The sequence below is a fragment of the Mustela nivalis genome, assembly GCF_964662115.1.
Source record: "Mustela nivalis genome assembly, chromosome: 1".
Taxonomy (NCBI): Eukaryota; Metazoa; Chordata; class Mammalia; order Carnivora; family Mustelidae; genus Mustela; species Mustela nivalis.
This window is the reverse complement of record NC_139020.1, coordinates 149,144,517-149,172,459: the sequence shown is the minus strand read 5'-3', so window position 1 is coordinate 149,172,459 and position 27,943 is coordinate 149,144,517. Positions and strand designations below refer to the sequence as shown.

The 27,943-nt window shown below is 39.7% G+C and overlaps 1 protein-coding gene across 9 annotated transcripts in view; it reads right to left on the bottom strand.

Moving 5' to 3' along the window:
• ANO10 (anoctamin 10) overlaps positions 1-27,943 on the bottom strand; it is a 222,547-nt gene that overhangs the window by 50,186 nt on the left and 144,418 nt on the right. The gene's annotated exons all lie outside the window — the stretch shown is intronic.

The window sequence follows — 27,943 nt, the reverse complement described above, 5'->3', positions numbered from 1 at the left end:
CATCTTCCCTGTGCTGTGCTTTAGGCTATTATGTGAAACATACGGTGCCTTAAACACCAGATGCCTTGAATCCTCTGCACCCCCACAAGTATCTGCTACTGTTTCTTTCATGAAATGATAATCAATAAGTATTGATGAATTGATTGGTTGCAATGTACACTTTATGCTGCTGACTCCATCTATATGGTAAGGCAGGTACACAGAAACAAAGAGTGTATCCATTATAACACGGGAAGCTTAGAACCCTTCTCCACCAAAATTATTTGGGGTTTTTCATATCATAATGATATGAGGTTTATAATTCCACTTTTTTCTCTGCAGAACAGAATAAACCAACAGGATTGTTTCCATTGGTAAGCCTGCTCTTCAGATGCATGGCCTCGACCTATGGATGCTTCTACAATTCTAGTATCATCTTGTGATCCAGGATCAACACCCACAGAAGTCTGAATGATGAAAAGAATAAAGTTGCCTCTTTGATAATGGCATGAATTACTAAATATTAAAAGCTGTGAAATAATGTTTAAAGGTAAGAAATGATTAAAAGGCATTTTGAAAATCAGCGAAGGAATGGAGCCGCCTCTAAGAAATGTTGCATTGAATTGCTGACAGAAAAAGAGGACAGATTAAAAAAATTAGATGAACCCCTTACTGTGATATTTTCAAAAGGAGGATGAAGGATGAATGCCATGTGGATATCTACTGGGAGAGGCATGAAATAATGAAGGAAATCAGCATCATGCCAGAACAAGCAATAATTCAATCCAAAGACCTGGAAATGGGCAGAGCCCCAGGGCAGGCCAGGTGCTCCTGGTATTAACAGGAGATGTGGACTGGACCAGGGCCAGGCAGTCTTCACCAGAGTGTGACTGCTGGGACCCCAGAGGACACCTGCAAGGTGCTGATTAAGTATCTACAGTGTGAAAACTAGTAGATAACACAGCACGGATCAGGTGACATCATCTGTTTTAAGTCTGAACTATCTGAATTAAATTAACAGGAACCTGGATAAAATCTACAAAGAACAAATAAATAATTCAAAAAAGGTATACTGTGTCATTATTTCATTCCATTGGAGCACTGACACATAATTTTATATAAGACTTAACCTCTTCAGTAGAAATACTAGACAAGAAATAAACAAATGAGCAGATGAAAAGAAATCTTCCACATTTTCCAGGAAAGGGGTGTCCTCAAACTGCCAGAACCCCATCATGAGCCAGTCACTGGCCCCTTTCCATCTCTCCTAGAAATCCGTACCCATTTTCTCTTCTTTGGAGTCTTGGAGGGAACCAGTGAAAAAAAAGACCCTGCCAAGGTCTTCCCTTGGAAACAAGGTTCCTGTAAGATGTGTCAACTCTCCTTTGGGAACAAGGACTGGTTACTGGGCAACCGAGGAAGGCTACCACAGACCTCAGTGCTCACAGGTGCCATACAAAATGTCCATAACCCTCATGAATTGAAAATGTTGGTATTTATTAAACAATATCAGTTGATATAGGAAGTCATTTTAATATGGTTAGAACACTTAAATAGCAGTAAGTTCTGAGTACTTTGGAAATCCTGGTAAGTTATGAGTAGTTACCATAACATACCATAACCTGGTAAGTTATGAGTACTTCTGTAGTTTGTTTTCCTGAAATAATTTTATGTTAAATGTTTTTAAAGGCCCGTATGTAGAGAGATCAATTTCTTTTGAACTGTATTTGCAAATAGGTTCCTAACAGACCTGCTTATTTTAAGCTTTTAACGTCCCACTGAATACCTCCAGGGTTATGTTTCTTTCTTTCTTTTTTTTTTTTTAAAGATTTATTTATTTATTTGACAGACAGAGATCACAAGTAGGCAGAGAGGCAGACAGAGAGAGAGGAGGAAGCAGGCTCCCTGTTGAGCCCGATGTGGGGCTCGGTCCCAGGACCCTGGGATCATGACCCGAGCCGAAAGCAGAGGCTTTAACACACTGAGCCACCCAGGCGCCCCCAGGGTTATGTTTCTTTAAGAGTTTCACACAACGCACACAGCTGAATACTCCTTAGCTGGCTACCAGCACCACAAAGCCAGAGGGAAGCAGTAATGTGTCCCTACTTTCATATATATTAGTGACTAGTGTGCTAGACATGGGTCACATGTTGGAGGATTCTATAGGGAAGGATATGATGTCCTGGCACATGGTCTAGAGGAGGAGACGAGTAATTACGGGCCATCCCCTAATGCCACGCATGAGTGGTCCCACCCAGTATACACAGGACAATGAGCCTACAGACTGGCAGTTACCTGGGTTTTTAGCAGTTTGGAGAGGGAAGTATGTTTGCAGAGACATACAGGATGACGAGTTGGCTAGGAGAGGGCAGGAGTGTTCCCAGAGAGGAAACCAACACCCAGAGGGGCAGTGGGGTTGAGGAGAGAGGGGACACGGAGGCACTCAGATACTGGAAGACACAGGAGTTGAGTGAGGAGTGAGGAGGCACTGAAGATGCTGACACAGGAATGATGGGCTTGGAGGTCTCCATTTGTGGCATGGATAGCAGACCAGTGTGGAGTGTGCAGCAGTACAGGCAGGTAATTGGGGTGAGCCAGTGTGTGCAAGAGTAATGGGACAGAACCTCCAGGACTGAATGGAGGGCTCGCCAGCAGAGGACCAGACAGGCTTCCACGGCTCCTCCATCATGACGTGTGCAGGATGAGGAGCAGGCTGGAGGGAGAAGGTCTGTACGGCCTATGCACTTTCAGGGGACTGTGGGATATCTGGGTTGAGATGCTCAGCAGGCAGTGGGGCGGAGGAGTCTCAAGTTCATGACAGGCTGGAGGCAAACACCTGGAAGATGCTAGGGTATATGCATAAGAGGCGCACAAGAGGCACATAATGCCATGGGAATGGCTGAGATCTGCAGGGATGCACAGTGAGGGAGAAAAGATGAGATGAAGTAAGAAGTCGGCACAGGATGGAACTGGAGGAATGTATCAGGTGTGATGAGCAGAGGGAGAGGTCTGAAAAGTAGCTTGAGAAGCAGCACACGGGGGAGGCAGAAATTGGGGGAGCCTATGGGGTTACAGAAACAAAGCAGAGAGAAAGAAGCCAGTCAAGTGGGCACTAGAAGGTCATGTACATGGAGGCTGGGGAGCAACCTTTGGTTTTTAACCAACAGGAGGCCTTTGGTGGCTCTGGTAGGAGTGGTTTCAGGTGAGTGGAGGTCACAGAAGCAAGACCAAGGTGAGCCAAGAAGGGCCTGGGAAGCAAGAATGGAGAAAGCAGGGCTTGTCACACTGAAGAGGGAGAGCTCACTCAGGGAAACAAAGGCACCGGGGGCACTCATTTTAAAGAAGAGAAGAACTCTAGAAGAAATTTATTGTTCAGAATTGGCAATTCATACTTAAAATGAGGAAGGACAGGTGACCATCCCATAGTGTTCTCATTTTTCTTTTACAGACCTCATCTTAAACCATGACTACGTATCCTTTCCTCAAAACAGATCCTCATAATCTTCAACAGAAGAAAAACAGTGCCTTGAAGAGCAAAACAAAAATGCCAATATTATTAACCAGATTAGAAGAAGATATATCAACATCTTGGCAATAGTTTTCCTTGGATGGTTGGCAATATGGGCAGTCTCTTTATCTTTAGTCTCTGATAACATACATTACTTCTTTTTTCCTTTTCTACATTTTTTTTGTTTGTTTTTACTTTAATTCCAGTTAGTTAACATACAGTTAGTTTCTGGTGTACAATACAGTGATTCAGCACCTCCATACATTACGCTGTGCTCATCACAGCAACTGTGCTCCTTAATCCCCATCACTTATTTAGCTCATGCCCCCTCACCTTCCCTCTGGTAGCCATCAGTTTTTTTCTAAATCGTTAAAGATTTAGAATCGTTTCTTGGTTTGTCTTTTTTTTCACTTTTGCTCATTTGTTTTGTTTCTTCAGTTCCACATATGAGTGAAACCATATGGTCTTTGTCTTTCTTGGACTTATTTCGCTTAGCATTATACTCTTTAGTTCTATATGTGTTGTTGCAAATGGTAAGATTTCTTTCATTTTTATGGCTGAATAATGTTCCATTATATATATATATATATAATGGAACTATACACACACACACACACACACACACAGCACATCTTCTTATCCATTCATCAATCGCTGGACACTTGGGCTCCTCCCATATCTTGGCTATTGTAAATAATGCTGCTACAAACTTAGGGCTGCACATTGTGCATTGCTTTTATAAGGGGGAAAAACCCACTTCAGTCAAAAAGAATGCAAGTGTTCCTCACAGCTGGGGAAAATCAGGGAGAAGAGATGACCACTAGTGAACCCGTGAGCTTGACCTAGATGACTGGAGGCTGCTCACTTCCTCCCTTGGAATGTGAGAGTGAGCTTGCCCCTCCCACTGCCAGAAGCTGCTGTAAAGACATCACCTTGAGATGGTGAGGTGGTGCTGAGAACAGTATAGTTGATGGTACAGTTGACCAAACCCAGCAAAGGCCTCTATTGATAAAAGTTCATAAAAACATCTTAGATGTGGCGAGGAGGTGCAAGGATCCACTCATCTTGCTGCTGCCCAAGACAAGCCTCATAGGTAATTTAACTGTCATCTTCCCACTTGGAGAGGCTGGCCTTCCTGCCCTCTACACTCAGGGGTCAGCTCAGATTTCACCCTCCTGCCCTCTTCCTGCCCTCCACACTCAGGGGTCAGCTCAGATTTCACCCATGAAGCTCCTGGGAGGGTTGTGAACTGACACTCACCTAAAGGAATTACATATGCTAAAGCTCCTAACCCCCCTTCACTATAACTGCCCATATGCCCAGGAGACAAACCCAAACCAGAAAACTTGCAGCCCAGGGAGTCTGGTTTTTTAATCTGGGGTCCTAGATGAGAAGCAGCTGGTGAAGATCATCACTTTGTACTCATTCCTTCTGCAAATAGGTAGGAGAGCACTTACACAGAGCCAGGCCACCTAGATGCTGGCCTTCTTTCACCACTTCCTTCCCTCCTCAAACCTTGTCACACTGATCCAACCCTCACCCTGCCCCACTTTGCAGCACTCCAGAAGTTCCACCAATTACAGGCTTATCTGGTTTGACATATCCCTGGGAGGGTGAAGGAGCATTGCCATTCACAGGTAACTGTCAGTAAGTTTAATTAGCCAGTGCTAGCAAACTCTGTCCTCCACCTACCCCCAATACTCTTGAGTGCTCAGAAGTAGGGGGATATGCCATAGCAGCTTCAGCAGTGGGATACTGGCTTTGAGGAAGAGGAGTAAATAGAATCAGAATGGAACTAACACTATCTTAATGCTCAGGAAAGGATAAATTAGATATCCAGCCACCATCACAGTCTCTTTACTGGTTTCTTGTACCCAGGATCCACAGTTCAGGTTGATGGATTAAGTAAGCTTTTGTAGGCTAGCCTGGAAACCTAAATAACAGTTATAGCACCATGTTTCCAAAAAAAAAAAAACAAAAACCCACCTTTAAAATGTTGTTTATATATTCCCTACAGCAAATCTGTTTCAAGGCTGGGGAACTGCTTTATGCTAACTGAACTGAGGAAAAAAAAATCGCAAAAGGCATTTTAGCTATTTCTACTTGTTTTCATAAATAAAAGCAAACCTAAGACAAAATGTGAATCTATTCAGATTTGAAGAAAAACATATTCAAAAATGAATACTTTGGTTGGCTTTTCATCGCCTGTGAAAAGAGAAGACATTCTGTGGCCACGATTGTGATTCTTCCTTCATTGACAATCTTCTTTTAAAGTAAAACTCACAAAATTGTATCCTAAACAAAGCAAAGAAGAAAAGAAACAGTTGGGGGGGGGTGGGAAAATGGGCAGAATTAAAAAAGTAGTAAATACAAAGAAGTTGGCTTCCCATAACAATATGCTTCAAGTAATGATTATAGGGTATATTAGGAAAGAAGAAAAGGACAAACCAAAGAAAAGGAGCATCTGGAGCTAAGTATTTCCCAGAAACACAGTACTGCCTACCCAGCCACTGGTGCCATGCAACTCTGGTCACCCCAGGAGGTCAAGCTCTTGGGAGTCTTGTGGCAGGTGTATAGTCTGTGAGCGGAACCTTTTTATTTTACAAAAACTGGAAATTATGACACAATCGACAGTAGCAGCTGTGTTTGTAGCAGCATGTCCCCAACCCTGTCTCTTATGAAATGCAAATTAGAGGTAGTTCTTAGAATTCTGAAAAGATAATTTGATCTCTACAGTGGAATGTCGGCCATTAGTACTTCTTTCCATTCAGAGTCCAGCCACCACTGAATAAAAGAAACTCCAAAAGAGCATCCTCTGCTGATTACCAAATTACATGCCAAATGCCAATTAATAAGAAATGATTAATAGATAGAATATTGAAAAAAATATGGAATTAGGCTCTTAAGAAGCAAACCTCAGACAAACAGAAATACAACATACCAAAATCTATGGGTTCCAGCAAAAACAGTTCTAAGAGGGAAGTTCATAGCAATATAGGCCTGCCTCAAGAAATAAGAGAAATTCAAATTAACTGTTTAACTTTAAACCCTAAAGGAACTAGGAGGAAAAAAAGAATAAATAAAGCCCAAAGTTGGTAGAAGAAAGGAAATAATAAAGATTGGAATGGAAGTAAATGAAATAGAGACTAAAAATAGAAAAGGATCAATGAAAGTAAGAGCAGATTCCTTGAAAAGATAAACAACATTAACACATCTTTAGACTCCTCAAGAAAAAAAGAGAGTGCTCAAATAAATAAAATCAGAAATGGAACAGAAATTACTGATACCACAGAAATACAAAGGATCATAACAAACTACTAGGCACAATGATAGGCCAACAAATCGGACAACCTAGAAGAAATGGATAAATTCCTAGAAACAGAAAATAATCCAGACTGAATCATGAAGAAATAAAAAATTGGAACAGGCTTATTATTAAGAAATTGGATCAGTAATCAATAGCTCCCAACAAATGTAAGTCCAGGATCAAATGGCTTTATTACTGAATTCTACCACACATTCAAATAAGATTTAATACCTATCCCTCTCAAACTCTTCCAAAACATTGAAAAATATGGAAAGCTCTCCTCATTTTATGAGGCCAGCATAACCTTGCTCCCAAAACCAGACAAGGACATCACAAAAAAAGAAAATTATAGGCTGGGGATAAAAATAGATGCAAACTCCCCCACCAACAAAATATTAGCAAACTGAATTTAAGACACATTAAAACGATCATACCATGATCAAGTGGGAATTATTCTAGTGACGAAAGGATGATTCAACAATTGCAAATAAATCAGCACTACATTAACAAAATGAATGATAATGCAGTAAAAGCATTTGACAAAATTCAACATCAATTTATGACAAAAACTCTCAACAAAGTGGGTATAAAGGACAAGTACCTCAACATAATAAAGGCCATAGATAACAAACCCACAGCTGACATCATACTCAATGGTGAAAAGCTGAAAGCTTTTCCCTCTAAGATCAAGAACAAAGGCAAGAACGACCGCTATTCCTACTTTTATTAAACACAGTACGTACTGGAAGTCCTAGGAAGCAATTAGTCAAGGAAAAGAAACAAAAGGCATATAAATTAGAAAGGAAGAAATAAAACTTTCACTATTTGCAGATGACAGGATGTTATATATAGAACACCCTAGAGATGCTACCAAAAAGACTTCTAGAATAAATGGATTCCATAGATTTTCAGATAAAAAATCATTATACAAAAACCTGTTCCATTTCTGTACTCTGATAACAAGTTATCAGAAAGAGAAACCAAGAAAATAATCTCATTTACAACTGTATCAAAAAGAATAAAATAGCTAGGTATAAATTTGGCCCAAGAGGTGAAAGCCTTGTACTATAAAAACTATAAGACATAAATAAACTGAGGAAGACAGAAATGAATGGAAAGATATTCAGCAATCATGGACTGAAAGAATTATTATTATTAAAATGTCTATACTACCCAAAGCAATCTACAGATTCAATGCAATCCATATCAAATTCCAATGATATTTTTTTCATAGAACTAGAATAATTCTCAAATTTGCATGGGACCATAAAAGACCTCAAATAGCCAAAACAATCCTAAGAAAGAACAAAACTGGAGGTCCTACACTCGCTGATTTCAAATAGTAGTACAAAGTTATAGCACTCAAACAGCACAGTATTGACATAAATGAAACAGAATCGAAAGCCCAGAAATAAACACAAGCATATATGGTCAATTAATTTATGACAAAGAAAGCAAAAGTATACAACAGGGAAAAGAACTCTTAGAAATCTGTTCTTGGTGAGAGACGTCGCTGCCTGAAAGATGCTCAGGTGGCAAAGCAGGGCACAATCCTAGGTGGGGCAGTGTGGTCTTAAGATTCTCAGGGGTCACGGAAAGACAAGGGATTCCTGACGGTGGCAGAGTTCCCAAGCATTGGAGCTGGGAAGCCAGCTGCAAACACAGCAGGCGCTAAGGTCTGGATTGCAATAAACCATGAACCTCAGCACAGTTGGGTGACTGCTGTCTGAGCAGGGGCCCAGCGAGTGGCAGAACTGCAGCAAGACCCCCTCCTTCCACCCCAGGGAGGAGTGGTAGGGGAGCATACCATAGGAGTCTATGGGATTTGGAAACTCAAAACAGGGTTGTGTGCCTGAGATAGAAATCCTTGGTCACAGGCTAGGTGAGCATGGAATGCACAGAGAGACCAGGGAGACAGGAATAATTTGACTGCTTTTCCCTGAGGGCACCCTGAAGAGGGGGGCCGGAGCTCTTGGCTCAGGGGCCAGAGACTGGGGGGGCCGCCATCTTCATTCCCGTCTTCCAGAGCTCTATGGAAAGCGTTCACGGAACAAAGGCTACTGAGACTGAACATGAGGAGATTACTTAGCCTGGCCCCTGGCAAGGGTGGTGCAATTCTGCCTCAGGCAAACACATTTGAGAATCACTGCAACAGGCCCCTCCCCCAGAAGACCAGCAAGAACATCCAGCCAAGATCAAGTTTACCAATCATAGATAACTATAAAACTCCAGAGCTAGAGGAAAATAGTATATAGAATTCATGGTTTTTTTCCACCACAATTCTTTAGTCTTTCAATTTTAATTTTTTTCTCTTTCCCTTTTAACCAATTTATTTCATCAATTCTTTTAAAAAATCATTTATTATCATTTTTACATTTACATTCTATCCTTTCCTTGTATTTATTTGTGTGTGTGTGTGTGTGTGTGTATGTGTCCAAGTTTTTCTTTCTTTACAATTTTTGGACACACTTTCCTCTAACAAACAAACAGACCAAAATTCATCCCAAATTCAGTGTATGGCTCTATTCTTTTCATTTGTCTGATCATATTTTCTCTCTTTCTTCTTTTTTTTTTTTTTGGTCAAAGTCTTTTTAAATTTTCATATTTACAGTTACATTCTATCCTTTCAATGTATTTAATTTCATTTTTGTAGATTATAAGTTTTCTTTCTTTACAAATTTGAGATGTAATTTCTTCTAACAAACCGACCAAAATACACTCAGGCTATAGTGTATAGCTCTGTTCTTTTCACCTGTCTGTTTATATTCCCTTTTTTTTTTTTTTTGGTCTTTTAATTTTCATTTCCACAGCTACATTCTATCCTTTCATTATATTTAATTATATATATATATATATATATATATATATATATATATATATATAAAGTTTTTCTTTCTTTATAATTTTGGGATCTAGTTTTCTAAAAACACATTCCAAAAAAATACAGGATCCAGTGTATTGCTCTGTTCTGTTCACCTGTCTGATTATATTCTCTCTTTTTAATATTTTTTTGGTTTTAGGTTTCTTCTGATTTGTTTAGTGTATATTTCTCTGGGGTTGTTGTTGCCATTCTAGTATTTTATTTTCTCATTTATCTATTCTTCTCTGAACAGAATGACAAGATGGAAAAAAATCACCCCCAAAAAGGGAACACCAGGCAGCACTGACTGCCAGCGACCTAATCAGTATGGTTATAAGTAAGAAAGAAGAACCAGAGTTGAGAATAATTATTATAAAGATACAAGCTATGCTTGAAAAAAGCATATAAGACACTAGAGAAATAAAAGAACTAAAATCTAATCAAGTCAAAATCAAAGAGGCTATTAATGAGATGCAATAAAAAAAGGAGACTTTAACTGCTAGGATAAATGAGTCAGAAGAGAGAATTAGAGATATAGAAGACCAAATGATGGAGAATAAAGAAACTGAGAAAAAGAGAGCTAAACAACTACTGAATCACAAAGGAAGAATTCAAGAGATAAGTGATACCATTCTAACTATATTAGAATAATTGGAATCCCAGAAGCAGAGGAAAGGGAGGTGGGGCAGAAGGTATATTTGAGCAAATTATAGCTGAGAACTTCCCTAATCTGGAGAAGGAAGCAGGCATACAAGTCCAGGAGGCACAGAGAACTCTCCTCAAAATCAACAAAAATGGGTCAACACCCTGACATCTAATAGTGAAGTTTTCAGATCTCAAAGACAAAGAGAAAATCCTGAAATCAGCTTGGGACAAGAGGCCTGTAACCTACAATGGCAGAAACATTAGACTGGCAACATACCTATCCACACAGACTTGGCAAGCCAGAAAGGACTGGCGTGATACATTCAGGGTGCTAAATGACAAAAATAAGCAGCCAAGAATACTTTATCCTGCTAGGATATCATTCAAAAATAGAAGGGGAGATAAAAGCCTTCCAGGACAAACAGAAACTAAATGAATTTGTGACCATTAAACCAGACCTGCAAAAAATATTCAAGGGGATCCTTTAAGCAGAGAGAGATCCCAAAAGTAACACAGACCACAATGGAACAGAGACAATATATAGAAGTAGGAACTTTAAAGATAATACAGTGGCACTAAATTCATATTATTCAGTAGTTAAATGGGCAAAATGCCCCAATCAAAAGACACAGGGTATCAGAATGGATAAAAAAGCAACATCCATCAGTACACTGTCTTCAAGAGACTCATTTTAGACCCAAAGACACCTCCAGATTTAGAGTGAGAGAATGGAAAATCATTTTTCATGCTAATAAATATCAAAAGAAAGCTGGGATAGCAATCCTTATATCAGACAAATTATATTTAAAACCAAATACTGTAATAAGTGATGAGGAAGGACATTATATCATAACTAAAAGGTCTATCCAACAAGAAGATCTAACAGTTTTAAGTTTTTATGTCCCTAACATGGGAGCAGCCAATTATGTAAATCAATTAATAAAAAAATTAAAGAAACACATTGATAATAAAACAATAGTAGTAGGGGATTTTAACACCCCCCCAACTCACTGCAATGGACAGATCATCTAGGCAGAAGTTCAACAAGGAAACAAGGGCTCTGAATGACACATTGGACCAGATGGACTTCAGAGATGTATTCAGAACATTCCATTCTAAAGTAACAGAATACACATTCTTCTCAAGTGCCCATGTGACATTCTCCAGAATATACCACATACTAGGTCACAAATCAGGTCTCAACTGGTACCAAAAGATTAGGATCATTCCCTGAATATTTTCAGACCACAGTGCTGTGAAACTGGAGCTCAATCACAAGAAGAAAGAACTTTAAAAAAAAAAAATGAAGTTAAAGAACATCCTACTGGGGCACCTGGGGGGCTCAGTCGGTTAAGCTACTGCCTTCAGCTAGGGTCATGATCCTGGGTCCTGGGATCGAGTCCCACATTGGGCTTCTTGTCCAGCAGGAGGCCTGTGGCCTGCTTCTCTCTCCGCCTCTGCCTGCTTGTGCTCTCTCTCTCTCTCTCTCTGACAAATAAATAGATAAAATCTAAAAAAAAAAAAAGAGCATCCCACTAAAGAATGAATGGGCCAATGAGAAAATTAAAGAAAAATTTTTTAAAATTCATGGAAAAAAATGAAAATGAAAACACAACTGTTCAAAACCTTTGGGATGCAGCAAAGGCAGTCCTAAGAGAGAAATACATAGTAATGCAAGCTTTTCTCAAGAAACAAGAAAGGTCTCAAATACACAACCAAACCATACACCTAAGAGCTGGAGAAAGAATAGCCAATAAAGCCTAAACCAAGCAGGAGACAAGAATTAATAAATATTAGAGCAGAAATCAATGAATAGAAACCAAAATACAGTAGAACAGATCAATGAAACTGAGAGTTGGTTCTCTGAAAGAATTAATAAGATTAATAACCCTCTAGTCAGACTTAGCAAAAAGAAAAGAGATAGGACCCAAATTAATAAAATCATAAATGAAAGAGGAGAGATCACAACCAACACTGAAGAAATACAAACAATTATAAGAACATATTATGAGCAACTATAAGCCAACAAATTAGGCAATCTGGAAGAAAGGATGCATTCTTACAAACATATAAACTACTAAAACTGAAACAGGAAGAAACAGAAAACCTAAATAGGAATCTGTTACATTTCTATCCACTAACAATGAGACAGAAAAAAGAGAAATCAAGGAGTCAATCCCATATAGAACTGCACCCAAAGTCATAAGATACCTTGGAATAAACTTAACCAAAGAGACAAAGAATCTGTACTCAGAAAACTACAGAACACTCATGAAAGAAATTGAGGAAGACACAAAGAAATGGAAAAGTGTTGCATGCTCATGGATTGGAAGAACAAATATTGTTGAAGTGTCTATGCTACCTAGAGCAATATACACATTCAATGCAATTCCTATCAAAATATGTTAACTTTTTTTCTAAGAGCTGGAACAAATAATCCTAACATTTGTATGGAACCAGAAAAGTCCCCAAATACTCAAAGGAATGTTGAAAAAGAAAACCAAAGCTGGTGGCCCCACAACTCTGGACTTCAAGCTCTATTACAAAGCTGTAATCATCAACACAGTATGGTCCTGACACAAAAACAGATACAAAGGTAAATGGAACAGAAGCAAGAACCCAGAAATGGACCCTCAACTCTGTGGTCAACTAGTCTTCAACAATGCAGGAAAGAATATCCAATGGAAAAAAGACAGTCACTTCAACAAATGGTGTTGGGAATATTTGACAGCTGCATATATACAGAAGAATGAAACTGGACCATTTCCTTGACACCATACACAAAAATAGACAATGGATGAAAGATGTAAATGTGAGACAGGAATCCATCAAAATCCTAGAGGAGAACACAGGCAAGCATCATTTGTGACCTCAGCTGCAGCAACTTCTTGCTAGACACATTTCTAAAGGCAAGGGAAATAAAGGTAAAAATGAACAATTGGGAATTCATTAAGATAGAAAACTTTTTTACCTTAAAGGGAACAGCTGACAAAACCAAAACACAACCAACAGAATGGGAGAAGATATTTGCAAATATCTTATCAGATAAAGGGCTAGTATCCGAAATCTATAAAGAACGTATCAATCTCAACACCCAAAGAACAAATAATCCAATCAATAAGTGGGCAGTGGACGTGAACAGATACTTCTCCAAAGAAGACATCCAAATGGCCAACAGACACATGAGAAGTGCTCAACATTACTCGGCATCAGGGAAATACAGATCAAAACCACAATGAGATACCACCTCATACCAGTCAGAATGGCTAAAATTAACAACTCAGAAAACTAGAGTTGTTGGCAAAGATTGGTGGGAGTGCAAACTGGTGCAACCACTCTGGAAAACAGTACAGAGTTTCCTCAAAAAATTGAAAATAGAGCTATTCTATGACTCAGCAATTGCACTACTGGGTATTTACCCCAGATACAAATGTAGTGAGCCAAAGGTACCTACAACCCAGTGTTTATGGCAGCAAGGCCCACAATAACCAAACTATGGAAAGCACCCAGATGTCCATCAACAGATGAGTGGATAAAAATGGAATATATATATATATATATATGTATATATATACACATATATATATATATAATGGAATACTATTCAGCCATAAAAAATGAAATCTTAGCATTTGCAATGATGTAGATGGAACTACAGGGTACTTTGCTAAGCAAAATAAGTCAATCAGAGAAAGACAATTATCACATGATCTCACTCATCTGTGGAATTTAATAAATAAAACAGAGAAGCACAGAGGAAGAGAAGAAAAAATAAAACAAGACAAAAATCAGAAAGGGAGACAAACCATAAGAGACTCTTAATCATAGGAAACAAAAAGGTTGTTGGAGAGGAGGGGGCTTGGGTTAACTGGGTAATGGACATTAAGGAGGGCACGTGATGTAATGAGTACTAGGTATTATATAAGACTGATGAATCAGTGACCTCTACCTCTGAAACCAATAATACATTATATGTTAATTAATTGAATTTAAATAAAAATTAAAAAATAAAGAAAGAAGAAAGGGAAAAAATAGAATGAGAAGAAGAACCAAGAGAATTTGTCGAAATTCTGAATACAGGACTGATGAGGCAGAAAGTGTAGCACATCTCCTGACATAAAGGCAGGTCCTCCCAAAGAAGACTCAGAAAGACACCAATGTCAGATTCAGTCCCACAATAGGAAAGGATTGGGACAGGGAGTGTTCACCAAAGTAAATGTATTAAAAAGCTACCTTCAGAAAAACTAGGGCCACAGGGAGCCCTTTGTTATGCCACCTTGTAACAGAGAGACCGCAAGGTTCTTCTCTTGCACTAAAGCCAGTGACTTGCCCTTTAAAGAAAGCATGTGATCATCTGGGAGAGTCCTTGTGTGGGACTGCTAGGCCCAAGAGAGAAGCCACACCCACAGTCATACCAGGCTCCTATTAAAGACTTAGAGGCCAGACTGAAGTCCACAAGACACTGAAATAGAAAGCCTAAACCTTGTTCCTCCACTGAGATATAGACCTAACAGCAATATACCGTCCAAAAAGCCTTTATGAGAACTCCAGAAACCAGTTAAGAAGTTGCAGTACTCCAAGAAAGCACAAAGTCAAGAATGGCTACTTTGAAATACATAAGAAAAGCTACTGGATTTCACCTGCAATAGCTCCTCCTCCAAGCTGGCACAACTCAGCACAATTGGGAGAAAATACCCAACTCATGGCTTCTCCCTCAGAAGAGGAGAAGAGTCAAACATATATCCAATGTTCTGGGTTTTCAGGGCATTGCCCCAGGGACTGATTTCTATCTCAGTAGACTCCGAGTCCTGGAAAGGATGTGACATGTTTTGGATGCCTGGGGGCCACTAAGAGCAACATGAGCTTGGTGGTGAAAGACCCTCCCCCCCAGATGTTAAGTGATTAACCGCTCTCTTGCTTTTCTGTAACTGCTTGGCTCTTAGGGTGTAATATTTAGGGATTGACTAATTAACCGCTTTCTTGCTATTCTGTAACGGCTTGGCCTTAAGAATACAATAGTAGTTGGTAGTTTCATAATAGCCGCTTCATAGCAGGGGGTGGCCTAATGCCTGACCAAATAGGCAGAGAGTCAAATAGTCACGTTAGTCACGTAGGCAGGAGGCTGCATAGTCACGTAGACAAGATGTTTTTCTGCTGAGTAACAAGGTCTAACTTCCCCTCTTTGTTTCCCCTTCCCGCCTTTTTCTTCGCGCGCGCGGGTCTTCCAAGACCAATCCGCTGACACCAAGTATGCCTTTTTCAAAAGTTCAAATTGTCAGCCAATCAGCTCTGCTCCACCCAAAACTTGTTTGTACCTGTCTATAAAAATCTTGCACCACCTCAGCCTGGGGTGCTCAGCTAGCAGGAGCTGCTGACCACCCGCAGGCGCCTGTGCTACAATAAAGAACCTCTTGCTGTTTGCATCCTGTGGCAGTTTTGAATTCTTGGGTAAGGGGATCCGCGGGTCTTTCAGTGGCATGCTGAAGTACCTGCAGTACTGCAGACAGGGAGGGAGGGAACAAGAAATCATAAACTCCTGAAAATGAAACTGACAACCTTCCTAACTGGGAAATTACATGCACAAGTTCAGAGAAGACACACTCCCAGAAAAGGTGTTAGACACCTCCAGCTCTCTAGCTGGGCTGACTTATGGAGTTTTTTCCATATACAAGGCTAGTCTGTAAAGACTGGGAGAGGTGGCTATTTTTTTTTAAATGCAAAAGCCTCACTGAAAAATAATAAGACATATGAAGAAACAGGGAAACATGGCACAATCAACGGAAAGTAATAAATCTTGAAAAACCAACCCTAAAGAAACAGAAATGTATAAATCACCTGACGATTCAAAATAATTAATTTGAAGAAACTCAATGGGCTACAAGAAAGAAAACTAACTGAAATCTGGAAAATAATGCATGAAAAAAATGAGAATATAAACAAAGAGATGGAAACTATAAAAGAACCAAACAGAACTTCTGAAGCTGAAGATTTCAATAATCAAAAAATTCACCAGATGGGCTCAACAGCTGCCTTGTTCAAGCAGGAGAATCAGTGAACCCGAAGAGAGGCCATTTGAAATTGTCAAGTCAGAGGAATGGAAGGGGGGGGAAAAAAAAAGAATGAAGAAAGCCTAAGGACTTAAGGTACATCAACAAACAGACCAATATACACATTCTGGGAGTCCCAGAAAGAGAAGAGATTAAAAGTCAGAGAGCTTATTTGAAGAAACAAGTGTCAAAAAGTTTCAAGTCTGAGAAAGGAAATGGACACACAAATTCAAGAAGCACAAAAGATTCTAACTAGATAAACCCAAAAGGCCCACACTGAGACACAATGTAATCAAATTGTTGAATGAAAAAGAGAAAATCTTAAAAGCAGCAGACCTACAAGAAAGGACCCATAAAATTATCAGAGTGTTTCTTAGCAGAAATAATACAAGCTAGAAGGGAGTGAGATGATATATTCAATATGCTGAAAGAATAACCCTGTCAGCCAGGAATACTAAATTCAGCAAAACTGTCCTTCAAAAGTGAAGGAGAAATTAAGACCTTTCCAGATAAATAAAAGCTGAGAGAATTCATCGCCACCAGATCTACCTTACAAGAAATGCTAAAGGGCATCCATCATGTTGAAATAAAGGATGCTAGACAGCAACACAAAAGCATATACAAACATATAGTAAATATTACCACATTACATATTACCAAATATTACAAAGGTAAATATTGACAAACACAGAATCCTGTAATACTGTAGTGGTGGTGTACACATTGTTTTTAATTCATGTACAACTTAAAGGATAAAAGCATACAAAATCACTATAAAACTATGTGAATGAATCCGTATATAAAAAGCATAATCTGTGACATCAATAACATAAAATTGGAGGGGAGACATGTAAAGGAGCAGAGATTTGTATGTGAATAAAGTTTTTATCAGTTTAAAATAGATTGTTATAACTATGTTTTATATACCTACCATGTTAACCACAAGAAGTACCTATAGAAGAGACACAAAAGAGAAATGAGAACCAAAGAAAGGCAGTACACAAAAAAAAAAAAAATCAATCAATCAATCAATCAATCAAACACAAAGAAAGGCATTGAGGAGAAGAAGAGGAAGAAAATAACTATGAGACACACAGAAAATGAAATGGCAACAGAAAATTTGCTACTATCAGTAATTACTTTAAATGTAAACAGATTAAACTCTGAAAAACACAGAGTAGCTAAATGGATAAAAAAACAGGATCCAACTATATGCTATCTACAAGAGATTCACTTTAGAATTAAGGACACACATAGCATAAAAGTGAAAAGATGTAAAAAGATATTCTATACAAATGAATGAGAAAGCATTAAAAAAATCTGTCTTTGTCTCAATAACACAATGAATAGAAATCTTCTCTGTAGTTCCAAAGGAGGCTTCCTGTACAGTGTCTTCAGTTTCTAACACCTTGTGGGTCACGGATGGACCCTGAGGGATGCAGTGTGGGCAGGGTATCTCCTGTGATAACAGTACATTATGCTCCTGACCAAGGTCATGGTGCATGCTTGGTGCATTGAGGATGCACACAGGGCATGACAGGGAGTCACCATCATCACAAAGACCCTAGACCTTTGGCTTGTCTACATGAGCTATTTCTCAAGATCAGTCAAATGAGTGAAGAGTTGGGCTGAGAAGGTTAGTGGAAAGTTGGAATCTAAAATAAGTGTACAGGGAAAAAAGCAATGAAAAAATGTTAGGAGAGTTAGTTGATTAAAATAGTAAGACAGAGAAGAGAAACTGATTATAAGAAAAACATAAAAATTCTTTTACTTCTTCTTCCATCTTACCACTTAATAGAACCAATGCCAATTAGCCCAAACGAACAGAAGGAATTAAAGGGTTACAAGTAAATTAAGCTGAATACCTCATCAGCTCTTCCCTTTTGAAAGTATAATCACCATTGTTGAGACTTGCTAACAAAAGATTAGCAAGATTGGCACCTTATAGGTGAAAGACCCTGAGTGATGGCATTGTCTTTGGTCAGCAGGGTGAAGAAGCGGGCTTTCAAGGCCTTGGCAATTCTGATGTCATCCAAGAGCAGTCCTATGCAGTGTTGAAGCGATTTACATGTGCAAAACTTTTTCTCTTTCCATTCACAGCTACATTCCATGTACAAAGCAGTTTCTAGGCCAGAGTTGATGACTGTGAAAGTGCAATCTGTAGGAGGGTTATGTTTTATTTGGAGTTTGTTTTTCCAACAATTATTTTGATCACTTGACAAGGAAAAAACCAAGCAGCACTTAATAACTGTACTTGGAAATGTTTTCTAAGGCCTACAAGCAAAGTGATACCCTAAGATTGTGGTTTTGTTTCACTATATACTTACTTCATTTACTTAAATTGGACAATCAAGTGAAAATTTAAATAGCGCTGGAGAAACATACACTTGTTGTCACAAAGGCAAGCCATGGTGCACTCTGAGGGCCCTCTGAGGGGTGGTGGCTCTACCAAAGTGCAAGAAAGACACACAATCAGCCTGCTTAAGTCACCTGCCTGATGCTTGCCTGGTCAGTGACAGAGAGTGAGGAGGGCAAGGCTCAGGAGACTCCACATTTGAAGTTTTACAGGAAACATAATTACTTTTCCTTTTAAGATCCAGTCTGGGGCCAGCTAAACAGTCCTTTATGTACTGGCCTCAACAAACACTGTTTATCTTCAGAGATACACAGGCATGGTGGACCCTGGAAGAATCTTTAAGTTGGAAAAAAAAGTCTCAAAGGCCCAATGGCGGTGGGAATCCCAAGCTACAGGTATAAATAAGACAGGAGGAGAGTTCTCCCTTCACCGTGGTGACAGCAGGATGTGACATAAAGTTGTGATCTCAGGATGGCTCTGTGTTCACAGACTTCATCTCCTTCCCTCTTAGTCTTTTGTTTTCCTTCTAGTTTTGCTGCTGTTGTTTTCCTTGTAATTTAGATGCCACAGCCATGGGAAACATTTGTTCATTACAGAACTAAATGAGAACGAATCATGTTTAATACCACTTCTTCAAGGACCAAAAATAAAGTAAAGCTACCTGGCATTTCTTTGACACTACTGGGCAGAAAGCTCTGTCCCATCTTCTTGGTTCTACCTACCTGCTTTGGACGAGCTTCAATTTGCCAAGACCCTCTCTGGACTTGGCCTCTGAAATGGGCTCCCTCCAGGAGCTGCTGCTTCTGCACCATCCCTGCAAGGCCTGTGCTTCCCCCTCCTTTGCTGGAGCTTCATCCTCCTTTACTCTTATTATGCTACACAATTGTTGTGAAGCCCATCTAATACGTAAAGAAGGAAATCATGGCAAAGAGCTTCCAGAGAAGGGCCACCTGGTGGGTAGTGATGTCTCTTGCCCCATCAGGAATGCAGAGATTTTAGAGCTGTAAGAAGCTGAGTGAGCCTTTCAATCAGTTCGTTACTTTAAGGGCAAGAAACTGACCTACAGAGAATATGTCAGGGCTGACAACGAAGTTCTAGGTTCTTCACTGTACACACTGCTGTTGCCTCCCCCACAACAACCTGCCTGAGGATGTTCCGTGAAGACATTGTGGGTGGGAGAGCACAGGCTTGGGAGCCAGGGAGGCATCTGCACAGAGGGCAGGACAAGGTGCAGGTCAGTGAGCCTCCTTTCCCACTGTCGCACCTGACAAATGGTGAGTAGTCAAGACACAGAAATATTACTTACTTTATTTTTTTTCAAGAGTTTATTTATTTATTTGTCAGAGAGAGAGAGGGGGGGGGGCACAAGCAGGGGGAGCAGCAGAGGCAGAAGGAGAAGCAGGCTCTCTGCTCAGCAGGGACTGATGTGGGACTCAAATCCAGGACCCTGAGATCATGACTTGAGCCGAAGGCAGACGCTTAACCTACTGAGCCACCCAGGTGTCCCAGAAATGCTACTTTCTGAAGTTCCTGTGTTACTATTTTGTCAGATTAGTTTCTGACCACCTTCAACTCAGTTTGGGCATCCAAACCTTAGTGGCAGGTATTTAACTAATCGGGCATTCTTCTGAAGAAAGAAATTACTGCAAAGAATATTAGAGTCCTTCAATGGGGGCCTCCTAAAAATCAGATGGTTATCTGTTTATAAATGAAAAGAGAAAGCACCTCCTCCTACTTTCATCTAAGTCCTCATTCTAATACAGTTAACACTGGTCATCTGCATATGTACATGCTTTGCTGAAGGCTACAATGTCACTAGCAACAGTTTTTGGAGATATGCTGCTGGACAAAATATGATTTTAAATTGAAAACTTGTGCCAGGAAGCAATGGGCTTCACATCTCTAGCACCAAACCACACCAAAGGTGTCAGCTGATTAACTGGATTGCAGGTGACAGACAGTCAATAAACTGAGTGTCAGGTCCATTTTCATGGGAAAATCTATTCTGCAGAGGAGAAGAGCCAGAAAGACCACAGGTATGGAGCAGGAGGGCCTCAGATTTCTGTCCCTTCCACAGTGGACCTTTCACTGCTACTATCAGTGAGCAAATAGTATGCTCAGTTATTGAAACATTTGCTTCATGTTTCCCTAAAACAAAATTCAGCATATTTACTACTGAATATATGCTTTGATTTACTATTTTGGTAACTGGCAAATTTATATGAAACCAAATAACATCTCTTCAAAAAAGACTTTTGAGCACTTCTGGTTTTAGCTCCAACATGTAAAGAAAGCTTGGAAGTTTCAAAACACTGGACAAATGGAAGACAACTACTTTTCTTGGACCTGTCAAAGAATGGAGGGTGAACCACTGCTCAAAATCTGGGGATTTAGGTACATCTAGAGAGCTGTAGCAACCAAGATCTACTTACTCAGAATGAAAACTGCCAGAGCCATAAACTGATAGGAACACTTAAAAGGTGATTTTGATGAATTGTTGGTGGCTGGGCATGATCAGCATAAGTGGGAAACCATTAAAGGGTAGAGTGCTAGGGGCCCCATACTTTCATAGGTGTTCCCTCCAGGAACCCAACCTGGTTCTCATGCTGATAACAAAAGAAGGATAACCTCACAGATCTTACAGGGAGAAAGCAGGAGTAGGCATTATGAAATACTGTTCATAGCCTTCTCCATACAAAAGGCTTACTCTCTAGGAGGAAGGACTTTACCAGAGTAAATTCTAGACCGTGGTTCCAGTTTCAGTAAGGAAATTCCTCCCCACTCCTGCCTCTCCAGCCTTCCTGTCTCATGCAGGGAAAACAAAAATAAAACAGAGGGAATGGCAGTCAGGGCTTCAAAGAAGTAGTCCGGAGCACCGCAGACAGGGAAGGGGGCAGGGGCAGGCAAGAGCTCTACTCATGTAACAACACTTTTGGAGACCACTCTCCTGAAACACTGCTTCACTTAAAGCCTGAGGGTTGATCTAAAAATCAGAGAATTGGTTCCCTCCTCAACAGCTTATCACACACCAACAGGGCTCCAGTATAATAGTTATATTACAGTTAAAAGAGCTGCGATACACCCTTTCTCTGAGGAGGGAAACGCAGGGAAGCCCAACCTAAAGAGGGAGAAAAAAACAAGAACAGAATGGGAATTTAAAGCCTGTGGTACCTATGGCCAAAATAAGCATCAAGTACAGCCCAACTTCCAGCCAGATTAACACAAATCCTGACACCAAAGGCCTACTTTACCTCAGCTGCTACTGCCTGATGCAACAGGTCTGGCTTTCAACAAGAAATTATAAGGCATGCCATAAGACAAGGAAAACACACTCTGAACAGATGAAGAAATCATTAGCACCAGACTCAGACATAACAGATTCTGGAACAGAATCTGTAACAGGGAGTTTAAAATAACTATGATTAGTATTGGTAAGGGCTCTACTGGGAAAAGCAGACAAAATGTTAAGAACAAACAAATAATGTAAGCACAGAGATGAAAAATGTAAGGAACGATCAACGTGGAAAGCTAGAAATTAAAAACTCTAAAAGACGTGAAAACTGCTTTTTGATAGGATTGTCAGTTGACTGGACACAGCTGAGGAAAATCAGCAATCTTGAAGATAGGTCAAAAAAAACTTCCCAGTCTGAGTCAATACAAAGAATGAAAACAACAACAACAAAACCAACAAGAAAATATCCAACAACTGTGAGACAAGAGTAAAAGGTGTAACATATGCATAATTATAATCCCAGAAGAAGAACAAAGAAAGAATGGAACAGAAGAAATATTTGAAGAAGTAGTACCAGAGAACTTCCCCAAATGATAGACATCAAGTCAAAGATCCAGGAAGCCCATAAAACATCAAGTTGGATAAATGCCAAAAGTCTATCCCCAGGCATATCATATTCAAAACTGCAGAAAACCAAAGAGATAATCTTGAGAGAAGCCAGAGAGGAGAAAAACACCTTGCAGACCGGGGAACAAGGGTAAGAACATGCCAGCAAGAAGAGAATGAAATGAAGTGCTTATAAAGTATGGGAAGAAACCCCCACCAAATCAAAGTTTACATCCAGCAAAATTATCTTTCAGTGTGAAGGAGAAAGACTTTTTGTAAGTGGTATTTAAAAGAAATAAAAAGCAAATATAACAAATAGGCAACAGTTAAAAGCATGGTAATATTAACCCAACTATATCAATTATCATTTAAATGTAAATAGTCTAAATGTACTAAGAGACAGAGAATACCAGAGTGGGTAAAAAGCAAAGCTTAACTATATATTATCTATAAGAAATCCACCTTAAATACAAAGACTCAGATGAATTAAAAGCAAAGGAACGCACCAGATCTTGGTTTCTTCTTCTTCTTCTTTTTTTTAAAAAGATTTATTTATTTTTATCCTAGAGAGGGAGAGATCATAGTGGGAGGGGCAGAGGGAGAGAGATTCCCAAGCAGACTCTGGGCCAAGCGTGGAGCTAGACATGGGGGCTGATCCCATAGCCCTGAGCCAAAACCAAAAGTTGGATGTTTAACTCACTGTACCAACCAGGGACCCCAGATCTTGGTTTCCTTGTTTCTTTCCTTCCTTCCTTCCTTCCTTCCTTCCTTCCTTCCTTCCTTCCTTCCTTCCTTTTCTTTCTTCCTTCCTTTTCTTTCTTTCTTTCTTTCTTTCTTTCTTTCTTTCTTTCTTTCTTTCTTTCATTTATTTGACAGAGAGAGAGATCACAAGTAGGCTGGGAGGCAGGCAGAGAGGGAGGAAGCAGGCTCTCCATGAAGCAGAGAGCCCAATGCGGGGTTTGATCCCAGGATCCTGGGATCATGACCTGAGCTGAAGGCAGAGGCTTTAACCCACTGAGCCACCCAGGCACCCCCAGATCTTGGCTTCTAATCTCATTCTTCAATACAAGGAACTAAAGCTCACTGGAGAAATGGCTGATTCTAGGACTGGGGCAGGAAATATAGAAGATGAGCCTGGAGCATTTTATCATGCCAGAAAGTAAGGGAGAGCTCAAAAAAAAAAAAAAAACACACACACACACACATACACATAAATGGGGGGGGCTATCAAAGAGACAGAGGAGCCAATTAAAAGAGCCCCCAAAGGCCAATAACCCAAAATATAAAATAAATATCCACGAATAAATATCCACGAATCTATATTGATACAAACAAATGATCGTATAAATAAATACATGAGGGGAAAGTGACAAATTTCCCTTGTGAAGAATTCCAAAAAAGCATAATGACCCACTCCTAAGTGTGGGCTGAGCATAGGGACCTCCTTCCAAAGAGTACATATGGAATGGGCATAACAGAGCAACTTTATAGTGCAGAACCCTGACACACACCACCTCACCTGGTGAACACTGATAAGTCATGTTGACCGTGTATGCCCCTGATGAGAAGAGCACTTCACCTCCATGGTCTTCCTCCCCCAAATCCACAGTCCGAGAAAAACATCAGACAAATCCCAAGTGAGGGATGTTGTCCAAAATATTGACCAGTACTCCTCAAAATTGTCAAAGTCGTCAAAAACAAGGAAAGTCTGAGAAATGTCACAGCCAAGAGGAAACTAAGGAGACATGAAAACTAAAGGCAATGCAGTAGTCCAGATGGAATCCTGGGACAGAAAAAGGACATTTAGAAAAAAGTACAGAAATCTGAATAAACTATGAACTTTAGTTAATAATAATGTATTAGTAGGAGTGCATTAATAATAGTAATGTTAGATATTAAAAATAGGAGGTATATGAGAAGTTTATGCACTACTGTGCCAACTTCCTGGTAAATTTAACATGATTCTCTTATCATATATATTTCCTAAAAGTTTTTCCCGTAAAACAAACTAGGGTTTGAAAGAAACCTTCTAAAAACAATTCAGCTAAATACTTGTTAATCAGTTCTCAGGTCCTATGGCTTCAAACCTATGCCCATGCTTCCTACAGCAGAGGCAATATAGCCTGTCCCTGCTGTCAGTTTCTCAGGAGCTGTCCAAACACAGATGAAAGGGAAGGCAACACACCAGGCAGAGGGAGCTAACACAGGTGTGTTCAGTTCTTAGAAAGAGCCGCTGGTAGGGAAGGCTACAGCCTCCACTAGCATTTGCTTCTGGGGACTGGATTTCTTTCCCACATTTCAGTATATATTAGGGATAGCTTCAGTAAAGAATGCTTCCGGGCACCTGGGTGGCTCAGTGGGTTAAGCCGCTGCCTTCGGCTCAGGTCATGATCTCAGGGTCCTGGGATCGAGTCCCGCATCGGGCTCTCTGCTCAGCAGGGAGCCTGCTTCCTCCTCTCTCTCTGCCTATGTGATCTCTCTTTGTCAAATAAATAAATAAAATCTTTAAAAAAAAAAAAAAAAAAGAATGCTTCCTACCTTGTCTTTCCCCTGGGCTCACTAGGATTCAGCATTCATGTCTACTCCTTTTAGAAATTACCAGCAATATCTAGCACTTGTCATGTTTTGCCTTAATGTAACATCTTACTTCTTTGACAGAGCAAGGGAAGTGGGAAAACCAGCTGCATAGAGGCAGTGTATGTAGAAGAAAGAGGAGGTAAAATATAAAGCTGGTTCAAGAGTCTTTACTCGAAAAGGGAGAAACCTCACACAATTGAGTAGAGTTGCTGTCAAAGAAGAAAAGGGCTTGGACTCTACAGCTACACTTTTTTTTTTCAAGATCAGAGTTAAACTTTATATTCTTCACTGAGTTATTTTCTTTTCTTTTCTCTCTCTCTCTCTCTTTTTTTTTAAGATTTTATTTATTTATTTGACAGACAGAGATCACAAGTAGGCAGAGAGTCAGACAGAGAGAGAGAAAGGGGGAAGCAGGCTCCCTGCTGAGCAGAGAGCCCGATGCGGGGCTCGATCCCAGGACCCTGGGATCATGACCTGAGCCAAAGGCAGAGGCTTTAACCCACTGAGCCACCTAGGCGCCCCCACTGAGATATTTTCTTAAAGAAAATATCTTTCTTACTTGGTTTCTTATTTTTCTCTTTCTTAAACAAGTCAACTAGATGTGTTTCATGAACATTACTGTTAGAAGAGCAGAGAAATCTGAACTACCTCTTTGGCAAAGTCAGGTTTTCACCAGGGACCCTCAGAGTTACAAAATAACATTAACAATCACCCTGCTGGGAACTCTCAAGGGAGGGATTTTCATAGGCAGATAAAAATAATTTCTAAGGCTTGGCAATAGCAAAGACAATCTTTCCTAGCTATTCTGAGTTTATTTTTAAAGTGTTTATGTTTGTGGGGCACCTGGGTGGCTCAGTGGGTTAAAGCCTCTGCCTTCGGCTCAGGTCATGATCTCAGGGTCCTGGGATCGGGTCCCGCATCGGTTTCTCTGCTCAGCGGAGAGCCTGCTTCCTCCTCTCTCTCTCTGCCGGCCTCTCTGCCTACTTGTGATCTCTGTCGAATAAACAAATGAAATCTTTAAAAAAAAAAAAAATGTTCATGTTTGTACTTAGGTTTTTGAAATACATGTTTAAAGGTATTAGTTAGGGGGAAAAAAAGCTAGCCAGTGAAAACTCTCCCTCTGCCCCTGACTGTCAGTGCCCTCCTGTGTCCCATACTCGCATATACAAGTAAATATGAGTATGTCATTACTTTTCGCTATTTTTACATAAAAAGAACATATAGCAATATTGTTCTGCACTTTGATTTTTGACTTACTAATATCAGAGCTCTTTCCATATTTCTAAAAAGATTTTACTTATTTATTGAGAGAGGGAGTAGCAAGGGAGAGGGCAGACCCCCACTGAGTGCAGAGCCCATGCAGGGCTTAATCCCAGGACCTTGAGTTAATGAACTGAGCTGATATCAAGAGTCAGACACTTAACTGACTGAGCCACCCAGGCGCCCTAGGGCTCTTTCCATATTGGTACACAGAAAGCAACTATAATTTACTTAACCCTCATGGACATTTATGTTCTTTCCAATATTTTGTTATTATTAAGGATGCTGTAGTGAATAACCCCATGTATTTATCATTTTGTGTGTATGCAAATATATTTGTGAGATAAAATCCCAAATATAGAACTGCTAGGTCCATGGACACATGCAGTTTCAATTCAAGCAGATTTTGCCAAATTGTTTCATATGTGGTGTTGAGCCAGTATGCACTCCCAGCAGCTGAGTATGTGGTACGCATTGCTCCCCCTGGGTAGACCCAGAATAACATGTCTCTTGGTGGGTTTCTGCTAGTCTGATAGGTGACAACCGGTATTTCAGTTTAGTTTCAATTTGCATTTCTTACTTTGAGTGGTGTTGAGCATCTGTTTATACGCTTTAACATCTATCTGCATTTTATTAATGTGAACTTTCTGTTCACAATGAAAAGCATCTTGGAAGGTTGGGGGATTGAGGGAAGGAAAAAAGTAAGGGAGAGGAGGAAGAAAATGCGTCTATTCAGTTCTGTACAAGGATAGAGACCTCACATTTTTTGCTTATATTAACCTAATTTATATTGGAACATGTCAAATTCTAATGATGTTTTGCTATTATTTTTTATTAAGAAATTCTATTTTTAGAACAGTATTAGTTTTGAGAAAAATTGCATAGAAAGTACAGAGTTCCCATATACCCTCCCTTCCTTCAGTTTCCCCTATTACTAACATTTTGTATTAGTGTGGTGAATTTTGTCATAATTGATGAACCAATAATGCCATATTATTATTAATTAAGGTCCACAGTTCAAATCAAGGTTCATTGTATGGGTTTGTACAAATGCATAATGTCATGTACCCACCATTACTTATCATAAAGAAGTTTTACTCCCCTAAACATCTGTGGGTCACCTACTCATCCCATCCTTTCTCCTTCCTCTCAGACCCCTGGTGGCCATACAGTTTGCCTTTTCTACAATGTCATATAGTTGGACTCATACATGTTTATAGCCTTTACAGATTGAATTCTTCCACTTAAGTTATATGTATTTAATTTTCCTCTACATCTTTTCATGGCTTGATAGCTCATTTCTTTTTAATTTAACACTGAAACACATTCCATTTGTATGGATGTACCATAGTTTATGTATCTCGTCATCTATTAAAAGACATCTTGATTGCTTCCAATTTTCATCAGTCATGAATAAACCTGATTAAACATTCATGTGCAGGTTTTTGTGTGGACATGTTTTTGACTCAATTGGGTAAATGTCTAGGTAGGCAATTGCTAAAATCTAAGGTAAGGAGTATGTTTAGCTTTGTAAGAAACTGCCAAATTGTCTTCCACAGCTAAGTG